Raw genomic sequence first — 13,764 nt, forward strand, 5'->3', positions numbered from 1 at the left:
TATGCATTATCGCTAGTGTCTTTCCTCCTGTTTGTTCAATATGGGTCCTAAAATTCCATCCTTGATCCAGGTAGACACCCAGATATTTACTTACATTTTTTCTTACTACAATTGCGTTGTCGATCCTGATTGACGGATCTCTTGCCATTTTCCCTTTCAGGAGCATATAGTTCGATTTTTGAGGCGCAATTGCCATTTTAGAATTCCTACACCAGGCACTCAGGATATCCATTATGTTTCTACTTCGCCCTTCTAGTTGTAGTCGGCTATTACCATGTGTTAAGATTAGCAGGTCGTCCGCGTATGCAACGGCTCCCAATACTGATGCTTCCTGCTGCAGGGAATGCAGCAACGGCTCCATATTTATATCCCAAAATACGGGGCCGCAAACTGATCCCTGTGGACATCCTTTAGTGATGTTCTTGGTCACAACCGCATTCGGGGACGTCATCTGTACCACCCGGTCTCTACAGTAGCTCTTGAAACATCTGTATAGTGCCGCCGGACACTGCATATCCTGCAAGCAGGTAAACAGCGCCGGCCACCACAGATTATCAAACGCCCCTGAGATGTCCACCATCACTCCTAGAACATATGTGCAGTTCGACGAGCTGACAAGTTCGGCCGCCGTGTTGATGGCGTCTTCCGTCGATTTTCCACGGCGGAAACCGAATTGCCATTCGTGCATTCCTGCCATTTCCCGGTGACCAGTCAATCTCGCACAGAGCAATTTCTCAAGGGCTTTGCCCAAGGTATCTAGCAGACATATTGGCCTGTATGCTTTGTGTTCTGTTGGGTCCTTGTCTGGCTTCTTTAGTATTATTATTTCTGCTCTTTTCCATCTCCTTGGAAAAGTACCTCTTTCCAGACATTTATTATATAGGTTTGCCAGTATCGGGGCTATTTTTCCTTTTATTGCTTGAAGTACCTCAACCGTGACCCTGTCGGGTCCGGGAGATTTTCCTCTTTTTAGGTTTGATATTACGTCTACCACCTCCTGCGGTGAGAAGGGGTAGACCATTGTATTGTTGTTGTATTCTTCTTGTGCTCTCTCTCTTATAGCCGCCTGCTCCGGTGTGTCCTCAGAGGGATCATCATCCGGTAGCAGGGCTTGGAGGAGCACCGTTATTGTTTCTTGTCTGGTTGTGGTCATTCTATTTTCGCCTGGTATTCTTATAGATGATAAGACTGTTGGAGCTCTTATTTTTTCCCTAGCTAACTTGTATGGCTTTCCCCAGGGATCCATTGCCAGGTTATTTCTTACGAAATTTTCCCAGCTTCTTTTTCTAACTTCTATAATTTCTCTTTTATATCTCTCCCTTAGTTGTCTGTATATACGCAGTCTATGCTCCCTGTCTTGTGGGTTAAATGTGCGCTGATACCTGCGTCTTGCCCTGCGCGTAGCCTGACGTAGGTCACTTAGTTCTGGAGTCCATGGTGCCGGGTGCACGCTTTGGACTCTGCTTCTCTTTGGTACGACTGCTTCTATTACTTCCTTTATACTTTGAACTATCTGCTCCGCTGTTTCATCAACCTCGAGATCCTCATCCAGCTCTGGCGGGCTGTACTCCCGGGAGAGTCTTTCCCAGTCTACCTTTTTATAGTCATATTCTGAAAGCCATTCCTGTGGCGCCACATTCTGTTCTGATTTTAGTATATACTTTATTACATTATGATCACTGGTCGTTGCATTCTCCAATACCTCCCATTTATCTATTTTATTGGTAGCCCTGTTATTTGCCAGTGTTACATCTATATTTGTTTTTGCCCCTGCTCTATTTGAATATGTTGGTATCTCGCTAGGTGCGTTTATTATATCTAGATTTAATTCACTTATTGCATCTTCTAATTCCTGACCTTTTTCGTCTTGTTCTCCGCTGTGCCACAGGAATGACTTTGCGTTTGCATCCATTGCTATGATTACTTGATGGCCCTGTAGAATTCTACATATTTCCTTTAGTTGTTCTAGGTACATAGTTATTGGCTCTCTATACTGACAATATATTGATACTAAATACCACTTAGTGTTTTTGGCGTGTACTTCGATTGTTACAACATGTTCATTTGTAAATTGATTTAATACTATTGTTCTTATATTACTATTTAAAATTACTATTGCAGACATTGGTCTTTCTCCCTTCATGATTATTTGAGCCGTGGCTGTCATTCCTGGGATTTTACCCTCCCGGGAGTACGGTTCTTGCAAGCATAGTATGTCAGCTTTAAGTTCTTCTGCTAATTTACGCAACTCGTAGTTTACTTGTACGCTTCTCATTGTATTAATTTGGAGAACTAAAAGATCCATTACGGATGATATGTATGGTAATGATCTTCTGGCCATGTCTTATTGGGGTCAAATCCTATTCGGCCGTATGTTGTTACCATTTGTATATATATATTTTCCAAATTGTATTTTACGCCTCTTCTTTCGTATACTTGCTTTACTATTTCCTGTAATTGTTCGTGTTCCGTGGGGATTCCGGCCGCGGCTAGCTGAATGCAGTCAACGTCCGCCAAAGCTGGATAAGTAATTCTCGAGCCGTTTGTGTGCCCCACTCTCACTAGTTGGCGTAATGCAGTGGTTAGCAGACCGGGTTCTTCTAGTCTTGCCATCTGCAGTGCGTTTTCGCATATCTTATAAGTGTTCTTTGGGTCCATTGCATTATATGTGTCACTCTTGCTTGACTGATTGTTTTTATCTTTTATGTGTTCTGAGTGGTCTCTTTTGGGCGAGCTCGGTCGTCCGTCCTCGCCCTTCATCGGCGTTTTCTTTTCATTAAAAACGGACGACCGAGGTCGTCCGTATTTCTTTCCTATGTTGTTCTTTTCTATGTCTTTGTTTTGTCTCTGTGTTGGTGTAGTGTGTTGTGTCCTGGGCGCCTCTGGTCGCCCATCTCTGCCCTCCATCGGCATTTTCTTTTCATGAAAAATGGGCGACCGAGGTCGCCCTTCTGTTTGTACTTGTGCTTCTTGCGTGTTCATTGTTTGTACTTGTGCGTCTATCATGCTTATTGTTTGTACTTGTACATCCCTTGTTGTATTTTGTTTCTTGTCTTGTATCAGTGTTTCTCGTTGTGTCTTGGGCACCTCTTGCTTTCTATCTCCGCTCTCCATCTGCATTTTCTTGTCATAAAAAACGGGCGACCGAGGTCGCCCTTGTGTTGGTGTTCTTTCAATGGGAGTATTGGCAATACAGTTTTGTGCTGTACATGTTTTGTGTTGATTGTTATCCCGTTTGTTATCCCGTGTGTTTTTTGTTGTTCCCTTATTTTCAGGTTGTTTATCTGTGATTTCTTTTGCATCTTTTTCCCTTGCCCCTACTGCTTCTCTGATTTTCATGCCCCTTAGCGTATCTCTTAGTTGCTTGCTTGGTGATTTATGCTTCTTTCTTTTCTCTTGGGGGTTAATCTCCATAATCTGTCCTTTGTATAAGTCTTCCTAGTAACAGCTGATACGTGGGGCATTCTTTGGAGTTTGGTGCTCTACATTTTCTTTTTCCCCTTCTATTGCATGGTATACATGTCTCAGGTCTGTTCTTCTCTGGGCACTCTTTCTTGTTGTGGTTGTCCGTTCCACAGTGACCACAGGTGGGGTCACCCCAGGTACAGTACTTCTGTACGTGACCCAGATCCATACATCTGTGACACCTGGGTACCACGCAATAATCTTTGACCGCGACTGAACTATACTCCACATATACTCTACCATTTTGTATGAGTTCTTTTCTCAATGTTGGGGAAACCTCAACTACTTGATGTCCCGTATCTCTGTCTTTTCTCCCCATTCTAAATTTTGGTCTAAATTCCTTTTTGAAGTCTTGTGGGCTCATTTTTTCTTCAAAATTCTGAGTGTAAATACACTCCGTTAGTTCCTCTGGTGTCAACCTATTTGACACATCAAATACAGTCATTAATGGCCATCTTTTCTTTGTCCTCTCACATATTACCGATCTCTGTAAATCTTTGTGCCCCATTATTGTGTTCCTATCCTGTTGGGTGGGAGTTTCCACTATGACTGCATTTTTTGCAACTACTACTTTGTTTATTTTGACTTTTGCTTTGGTTGGATTAATTACTCTTGTGAATATTTCCTTCACCTCTTTTACGCTCTGTCCTTCTTTTGGCTTCAAAAATAATGCCACTCCTTGTTTTGCTGTCACTTTTTCTATACTTTCTTTCATATTGATTTGTTGTTTCTGTGGTCCTCCTGCCACCACTGTGGCGTATGTTTTTGTTTTTTCGGCTATTATTTGTTTATTTTGTCGTTCCAGCTCTTGTATCCTACCTTCAAGCTGGCTTTGGGCAATTGCCCATAGGGCCAGCTTGTCTTTTATTTCATTTAGTCTGTCATTGCTCATCTTCCCTTTATCTGTCACCAGTAGCGCATTTATCTCCTTTAGCCTTTCGGCTGCGCTCTTTATTTCATTTTCATCATTCACCTCGTATCGCTCGGAAGTCTCTCTCTCTGTATTTTCCGCCATGATTCTGAGAGAGACCAAAGAGTTGAGAGCCCGTCTCTTTCCCCGGACCGGCTCTTCTGGCATGGGGGGAGGCTAATTGCAGCTCGCTCACCAGTCCCGCCCCTGGACCAAGAGCTTTGTGAGCTGCCGGGTTTAGCGCGCCGTTTCCAGCGCACTAGTCCCCTTCCACGACTGTGCCACTGGGGATTTCACCCGTCCCTCCCCGGCAAATGCCCAGCGCATTCCGGAGAGGCGGATTCACCTCTCGGCCTTCGCCCCCTACTAGGCCGAGTTTCCACCCTAAGGCCTTGGACCCAGCCCTACTCAGGTGCTGGGTCGGTCCCCCAGACTTTCGGGGGTCTGGCCCCATCTAACCTAGCCAGGGACGTGTTACCACGCCCTGGTTTGGCGGAGCATGCCGAAATCCCCGACATGGCGCTGAGCCTTTGCCGGCTCAGGCCACGATCCCTCCCCAGCGAGTACAGCCGTGGGAAGAACTGGACAGATGTTGTGTCCTTGTTGACGCAGCTCCCCCTGCGCCATGCACCCTTTGCTTTCGCTTTGGGTTGGGGGACTTTTAACGTCGTCCATGACGTGAGGAACTGCAGTGGCAGGACCGCAGGGTTCCGGGATCGTCGTGAGACTTACCCTCATACCCCCGCCCCGCCACCGCGCTCAACTCAGGAGAGACAGCTGTTATGTCTCTCGTAACGCAGCTTCCCCTGCGCCATGCACCCTTTGCTTTCGCTTGGGTTGGGGGCATTTAACGTCCTGCCATGACGGGAGTTTTACGTCCTGCCTTGACACACGACAACCCACACCTATCGACGCAGCCCGGAAGGTGTTAAGGGAGTCAGTCCGGGTCTTATATGTGGAGTTTTACATCAACGAGACGGTGCGGCACTCAAACCCGAGTTACGTTCCCCGGAGGGTCTCCACACGTACTGGGGGATCATGACCGACCATGTCTCACCCACCGCTTTTGATAATTCACGGTGGGCCAGTGCGGACCAGTGTGGGTTGCACCCAGTTAAGGGCTAGCCTTTTAACGTCATGCATGGACGGCCCTTCCCGTGTTAGCTTCGCCCCATCTTGTGGGGGTACTGAGCGCCAGGGCCACGTCAAGGCCACGGGATAGGACATTGCGGTCCCCGCCCCACTCAGGTTCCTCTGAGCCCTGCTGAAGACAAATTTTCAGGGAATCAGAGGGTCTCCTGGCGGTTTTAACCCAGTTGTCGGGAGGCAACACACCTCCCCCGGGTGACGCCACGCAGACCGCTTTCCCAGCTTTCGCAGTCCCTATGCGTACTGAACATCGGGATCAAGCCAGCTTTTGCCCTTTTGCTCTACGCGAGGTTTCTGTCCTCGCTGAGCTGGCCTTAGGACACCTGCGTTATTCTTTGACAGATGTACCGCCCCAGTCAAACTCCCCGCCTGGCAGTGTCCTCGAATCGGATCACGCGAGGGAGTAAACTGCGCCGCACACGCGGACGCGCCGACGCACACGGGACGCACGGCACGCGCAGGCTTGCACCCACACGCACCGCACGCTGTGGCGCACGGACACGGAGCCGCGGCGCGAACGCAACCCTAACACGCTTGGCTCGAGAACACCGTGACGCCGGGTTGTTATACCACGACGCACGCGCTCCGCCTAACCGAGTAAGTAAAGAAACAATGAAAGTAGTGGTATTTCACCGGCGATGTTGCCATCTCCCACTTATGCTACACCTCTCATGTCACCTCACAGTGCCAGACTAGAGTCAAGCTCAACAGGGTCTTCTTTCCCCGCTAATTTTTCCAAGCCCGTTCCCTTGGCAGTGGTTTCGCTAGATAGTAGATAGGGACAGCGGGAATCTCGTTAATCCATTCATGCGCGTCACTAATTAGATGACGAGGCATTTGGCTACCTTAAGAGAGTCATAGTTACTCCCGCCGTTTACCCGCGCTTGCTTGAATTTCTTCACGTTGACATTCAGAGCACTGGGCAGAAATCACATTGCGTCAACACCCGCTAGGGCCATCGCAATGCTTTGTTTTAATTAGACAGTCGGATTCCCCCAGTCCGTGCCAGTTCTGAGTTGATCGTTGAATGGCGGCCGAAGAGAATCCGCGCACCCGCGCGCCCCCGGAGGAGCACGCTAAGGCGGACGCGGCCTCGCAGCAAGGAAGATCCGTGGGAGGCCAAGGCACGGGACCGAGCTCGGATCCTGCACGCAGGTTGAAGCACCGGGGCGCGAACGCCGCGCAGGCGCGCGCATCCTGCACCGCCGGCCAGCACGAGGCCGACCAACGGCGAGAGCAGACCACGCCCGCGCTAAACGCCCGCACTTACCGGCACCCCTACGGCACTCACCTCGCCCAGGCCCGGCACGTTAGCGCTGACCCACTTCCCGACCAAGCCCGACACGCCCCGATCCTCAGAGCCAATCCTTATCCCGAAGTTACGGATCCAATTTGCCGACTTCCCTTACCTACATTATTCTATCGACTAGAGGCTCTTCACCTTGGAGACCTGCTGCGGATATGGGTACGAACCGGCGCGACACCTCCACGTGGCCCTCTCCCGGATTTTCAAGGTCCGAGGGGAAGATCGGGACACCGCCGCAACTGCGGTGCTCTTCGCGTTCCAAACCCTATCTCCCTGCTAGAGGATTCCAGGGAACTCGAACGCTCATGCAGAAAAGAAAACTCTTCCCCGATCTCCCGACGGCGTCTCCGGGTCCTTTTGGGTTACCCCGACGAGCATCTCTAAAAGAGGGGCCCGACTTGTATCGGTTCCGCTGCCGGGTTCCGGAATAGGAACCGGATTCCCTTTCGCCCAACGGGGGCCAGCACAAAGTGCATCATGCTATGACGGCCCCCATCAACATCGGATTTCTCCTAGGGCTTAGGATCGACTGACTCGTGTGCAACGGCTGTTCACACGAAACCCTTCTCCGCGTCAGCCCTCCAGGGCCTCGCTGGAGTATTTGCTACTACCACCAAGATCTGCACCGACGGCGGCTCCAGGCAGGCTCACGCCCAGACCCTTCTGCGCCCACCGCCGCGACCCTCCTACTCGTCAGGGCTTCGCGGCCGGCCGCAAGGACCGGCCATGACTGCCAGACTGACGGCCGAGTATAGGCACGACGCTTCAGCGCCATCCATTTTCAGGGCTAGTTGCTTCGGCAGGTGAGTTGTTACACACTCCTTAGCGGATTCCGACTTCCATGGCCACCGTCCTGCTGTCTTAAGCAACCAACGCCTTTCATGGTTTCCCATGAGCGTCGATTCGGGCGCCTTAACTCGGCGTTTGGTTCATCCCACAGCGCCAGTTCTGCTTACCAAAAGTGGCCCACTTGGCACTCCGATCCGAGTCGTTTGCTCGCGGCTTCAGCATATCAAGCAAGCCGGAGATCTCACCCATTTAAAGTTTGAGAATAGGTTGAGGTCGTTTCGGCCCCAAGGCCTCTAATCATTCGCTTTACCGGATGAGACTCGTACGAGCACCAGCTATCCTGAGGGAAACTTCGGAGGGAACCAGCTACTAGATGGTTCGATTAGTCTTTCGCCCCTATACCCAGCTCCGACGATCGATTTGCACGTCAGAATCGCTACGGACCTCCATCAGGGTTTCCCCTGACTTCGTCCTGGCCAGGCATAGTTCACCATCTTTCGGGTCCCAACGTGTACGCTCTAGGTGCGCCTCACCTCGCAATGAGGACGAGACGCCCCGGGAGTGCGGAGGCCGCCGCCCCGTGAAGGGCGGGGAAGCCCCATCCTCCCTCGGCCCGCGCAAGGCGAGACCTTCACTTTCATTACGCCTTTAGGTTTCGTACAGCCCAATGACTCGCGCACATGTTAGACTCCTTGGTCCGTGTTTCAAGACGGGTCGTGAAATTGTCCAAAGCTGAAGCGCCGCTGACGGGAGCGATTATTCCGCCCGAGAGCATCCCGAGCCAACAGCGGCGCGGGTCCGGGGCCGGGCCAGGTAGGTCCGTCATCCGGGAAGAACCGCGCGCGCTTGCCGGGAGCCCGAGCGCCCAAAGGGGCGAATCGACTCCTCCAGATATACCGCCGGGCAGCCAGCCAGGACACCGGGGCTCTGCCCAACAGACGCGAACCGAGGCCCGCGGAAGGACAGGCTGCGCACCCGGGCCGTAGGCCGGCACCCAGCGGGTCGCGACGTCCTACTAGGGGAGAAGTGCGGCCCACCGCACACCGGAACGGCCCCACCCCGCGGCGAGTGGAAAGGCAACCGGACACGACCCCGCCGCGGATTGCTCCGCGCGGGCGGCCGGCCCCATCTGCCGAGGGCGGAGGCCAGTGGCCGGATGGGCGTGAATCTCACCCGTTCGACCTTTCGGACTTCTCACGTTTACCCCAGAACGGTTTCACGTACTTTTGAACTCTCTCTTCAAAGTTCTTTTCAACTTTCCCTCACGGTACTTGTTCGCTATCGGTCTCGTGGTCATATTTAGTCTCAGATGGAGTTTACCACCCACTTGGAGCTGCACTCTCAAGCAACCCGACTCGAAGGAGAGGTCCCGCCGACGCTCGCACCGGCCGCTACGGGCCTGGCACCCTCTACGGGCCGTGGCCTCATTCAAGTTGGACTTGGGCTCGGCGCGAGGCGTCGGGGTAGTGGACCCTCCCAAACACCACATGCCACGACAGGCGGCAGCCTGCGGGGTTCGGTGCTGGACTCTTCCCTGTTCGCTCGCCGCTACTGGGGGAATCCTTGTTAGTTTCTTTTCCTCCGCTTAGTAATATGCTTAAATTCAGCGGGTAGTCTCGCCTGCTCTGAGGTCGTTGTACGAGGTGTCGCACGCCACACCGCCAGCCGGCTGTGCACGCTACCGAGTAAGTACCGGTATGCGAACCGCCAGGCGACGGGCGCGCATCGCACGTTTAAGGAGACGCGGCCGGCCCCACAGGCGGCCACGACACTCCCAGGTCTGCGAAGCGGGGCAAACGCCGCGCGCTTCAGTATACGTAGCCGACCCTCAGCCAGACGTGGCCCGGGAACGGAATCCATGGACCGCAATGTGCGTTCGAAACGTCGATGTTCATGTGTCCTGCAGTTCACATGTCGACGCGCAATTTGCTGCGTTCTTCATCGACCCACGAGCCGAGTGATCCACCGTCCTGGGTGATCTTTTCGTAGTTTCCACTATCTCTTTCAAGACAGTTGCATAGGCGGGACTGAGGCGTGTGGCGGCCCCTGTTCCAGCGTTCAGTGTCCAACGGCCTCACGGCCGATGGGCGTCGTACGGCTCCACACCGGAGCGGACAGGCACTCGGGCGAAAGTCATTCAAAACCGGCGCCAGGCGCCAGGTGCCGCAGGCCAGCCGCTCCAGCGCTTCAGCGCTCGTACCACACAACATTGCCGTTAGTTTTGAGACGAACGCGTGGTTCCGCACGCGGCGCACAGCTACTGCGAGCCGTACAGGTAGCGTGTTGCGCGACACGACACGCACATCGAAAGACATGCAGTCTAGTCGGTAATGATCCTTCCGCAGGTTCACCTACGGAAACCTGTTACGACTTTTACTTCCTCTAAATGATCAAGTTTGGTCATCTTTCCGGTAGCATCGGCAACGACAGAGTCAATGCCGCGTACCAGTCCGAAGACCTCACTAAATCATTCAATCGGTAGTGAGCGACGGGCGGTGTGTACAAAGGGCAGGGACGTAATCAACGCGAGCTTATGACTCGCGCTTACTGGGAATTCCTCGTTCATGGGGAACAATTGCAAGCCCCAATCCCTAGCACGAAGGAGGTTCAGCGGGTTACCCCGACCTTTCGGCCTAGGAAGACACGCTGATTCCTTCAGTGTAGCGCGCGTGCGGCCCAGAACATCTAAGGGCATCACAGACCTGTTATTGCTCAATCTCGTGCGGCTAGAAGCCGCCTGTCCCTCTAAGAAGAAAAGTAATCGCTGACAGCACGAAGGATGTCACGCGACTAGTTAGCAGGCTAGAGTCTCGTTCGTTATCGGAATTAACCAGACAAATCGCTCCACCAACTAAGAACGGCCATGCACCACCACCCACCGAATCAAGAAAGAGCTATCAATCTGTCAATCCTTCCGGTGTCCGGGCCTGGTGAGGTTTCCCGTGTTGAGTCAAATTAAGCCGCAGGCTCCACTCCTGGTGGTGCCCTTCCGTCAATTCCTTTAAGTTTCAGCTTTGCAACCATACTTCCCCCGGAACCCAAAAGCTTTGGTTTCCCGGAGGCTGCCCGCCGAGTCATCGGAGGAACTGCGGCGGATCGCTGGCTGGCATCGTTTATGGTTAGAACTAGGGCGGTATCTGATCGCCTTCGAACCTCTAACTTTCGTTCTTGATTAATGAAAACATACTTGGCAAATGCTTTCGCTTCTGTTCGTCTTGCGACGATCCAAGAATTTCACCTCTAACGTCGCAATACGAATGCCCCCGCCTGTCCCTATTAATCATTACCTCGGGTTCCGAAAACCAACAAAATAGAACCGAGGTCCTATTCCATTATTCCATGCACACAGTATTCAGGCGGGCTTGCCTGCTTTAAGCACTCTAATTTGTTCAAAGTAAACGTGCCGGCCCACCGAGACACTCAATAAAGAGCACCCTGGTAGGATTTCAACGGGGTCCGCCTCGGGACGCACGAGCACGCACGAGGCGGTCGCACGCCTTCGGCTCGCCCCACCGGCAGGACGTCCCACGATACATGCCAGTTAAACACCGACGGGCGGTGAACCAACAGCGTGGGACACAAATCCAACTACGAGCTTTTTAACCGCAACAACTTTAATATACGCTATTGGAGCTGGAATTACCGCGGCTGCTGGCACCAGACTTGCCCTCCAATAGATACTCGTTAAAGGATTTAAAGTGTACTCATTCCGATTACGGGGCCTCGGATGAGTCCCGTATCGTTATTTTTCGTCACTACCTCCCCGTGCCGGGAGTGGGTAATTTGCGCGCCTGCTGCCTTCCTTGGATGTGGTAGCCGTTTCTCAGGCTCCCTCTCCGGAATCGAACCCTGATTCCCCGTTACCCGTTACAACCATGGTAGGCGCAGAACCTACCATCGACAGTTGATAAGGCAGACATTTGAAAGATGCGTCGCCGGTACGAGGACCGTGCGATCAGCCCTAAGTTATTCAGAGTCACCAAGGCAAACGGACCGGACGAGCCGACCGATTGGTTTTGATCTAATAAAAGCGTCCCTTCCATCTCTGGTCGGGACTCTGTTTGCATGTATTAGCTCTAGAATTACCACAGTTATCCAAGTAACGTGGGTACGATCTAAGGAACCATAACTGATTTAATGAGCCATTCGCGGTTTCACCTTAATGCGGCTTGTACTGAGACATGCATGGCTTAATCTTTGAGACAAGCATATGACTACTGGCAGGATCAACCAGGGAGCTGCGTCAACTAGAGCTGAGCAGCCGGCCGCCCGGGAGTGTGTCCCGGGGGCCCGCGCGAACACGCAAGCGTCCGCTCAATTATTCTGCAAACAGGAGGAGGCTGAGCTCCCCTGCACAACACACCTCGAAACCCTCTCAGGTCCCGGCGGCGCGCAGCGCCGTCCTAAGTACTTGGTCGGGTTCGAGAGAGGCGCAATCGCCCGGAGTTAGGCGAGTAGACGCTTTAGGTGCGACCACCCGTGCTCCCAACTGAGCTTGCCGCTGCCGACAGAGGCCCGGGAGCGTGCTGTCGTGGCATTGCCGGCGGGAGACAACACGCGCCACCTACGGTGACCGGCAGCTCCAACGCCAGCGCCACAGAAGGACAAAAGCCCTACTTGGGTGCCGAAGCGAACTCTCCCAGCACAGCGCACGCGCCAACACGTCCGCACAGCTGCGATACAAACCACCTGCGAGAACCGCTGGGGCGACCGAGCAGCAGACGGCGTCGCGGCGCCGAGCGCCGGGCGGCGGCGCATCCTCAGCGCACAAAGTCCTCAATCGGACCAGCACACTGCAGATGGCCACCGCGCTTCGCACCGGGCCCGCGAGGACCTACTTTGGCCGCAAGGCGCCGCGAGCAGGGGGCGCCGGCGCGCAGCTGCGCCGCCTGCCGCGTCCGTCGGCCGGCGCGCCTGCCACCGGCCGCCCCCACCAGCCGGCTGTAGCGCGTGCGCCCACGCACCGCGCTGCCAGCACGCCGGGCGGCCCCCCCTCACCGGCCGGGGACGGTCCCACCCAGCCACCGCCGCGTATCGCCTCACACCCAGATCCCCCTTTCACGTTCGTGGGCATGGTGGGTCCCCTTTCACGTTCGTGGGCATGGTGGGTATCCCTGAAACAACCGGTTAATAGCTCGACCGATCGTCGCCAACACTGATTCACCTCTAGCGAGAACAACCGCACCACAACGGGTTACCGGTTGTTCATTTGCGTAACGTCACCAGCAAACGTACACGTCCATCGCCATTTGCAACGAGTATTGCATGCCTGTGTCAGGTGTCACAACACACTACGTCTGCCCACATAGACGCAACAACATGTGCACGCCTAGAGAACACGTGGAAGGTAGACCCCGTACGTATGCGGTGTCCATTGCGCGAACGACTGTCAGCCCGCCTCTGCAGCATGTCGCAGATGTGGAACGCGGTGCAACATGCTATCACGGTGTGTGAGAAGAGACGACTACGTCCGAATACACGCTCCACTACATCAACAGACTGCTCATGCTGATCGCCATCCAGGGCGTCCGTTCCTCCCACACGTCTGTATGGCGTACCACACTGCAATCCAGCTCTTATAGGGAGACGACACGTAGCTGCGTGCACAATATTTGGACTGTATGGTCCGCCGTTGCTAGGCGCTGTCGTCATACGGTCACATGGGCCACGATGTATCATTCAGTACATACGGAGCAATGTGCAGTACAGTTTGTGGGTTTTGCGTACATCGGCGGACAGGTGACAGGCCGTACCACAACGTAGGCTGAGTACGTCGGCATGCGAAGGGCATTGAACATGCAAACTTCTCACCGACCAGCTTGCGAAGGCAGGGGGGAAGGGGGGGGGCATGTACGTCCTGCTGCTATCCACACTACAGTGTATAGCAGGAGCATGTGGAAAGTCAGCAACACCTGCAAGGTGTTTAACATGACGCGATACACAGGGGACCGGGCAGTGCGAGTAGCGAACTATATTGCGAGGGTTGCGGTTAGGCAACACTACACTACTTTAACGGGTTGCATAACAATTACAGAGCAGGTTCAGCGACAACGTGCGTCAGGTTAAGGCGCAATATAGTTTAGGTTACGGCGCACTTTAGGTTAGGTTAAGGCACATTATAGGTTAGGTTAAGGCACAACATGGG

The 13,764-nt window shown here is 53.4% G+C and overlaps 2 non-coding genes across 2 annotated transcripts; both read right to left on the bottom strand.

Moving 5' to 3' along the window:
• Positions 1–9,441: 9,441 nt before the first annotated feature.
• On the bottom strand, positions 9,442–9,596 carry LOC126448889 (5.8S ribosomal RNA). Its single transcript, XR_007584288.1, has one exon. It is a non-coding gene; the product is annotated as a 5.8S ribosomal RNA (ribosomal RNA).
• A 351-nt stretch (positions 9,597–9,947) lies between these two features.
• Positions 9,948–11,856, bottom strand: LOC126448882 (small subunit ribosomal RNA). The gene has a single exon (XR_007584286.1). It is a non-coding gene; the product is annotated as a small subunit ribosomal RNA (ribosomal RNA).
• Between the last annotated feature and the right edge of the window lie 1,908 nt (positions 11,857–13,764).

This window comes from Schistocerca serialis, unplaced genomic scaffold (assembly GCF_023864345.2).
Source record: "Schistocerca serialis cubense isolate TAMUIC-IGC-003099 unplaced genomic scaffold, iqSchSeri2.2 HiC_scaffold_639, whole genome shotgun sequence".
Lineage (NCBI taxonomy): Eukaryota > Metazoa > Arthropoda > Insecta > Orthoptera > Acrididae > Schistocerca > Schistocerca serialis.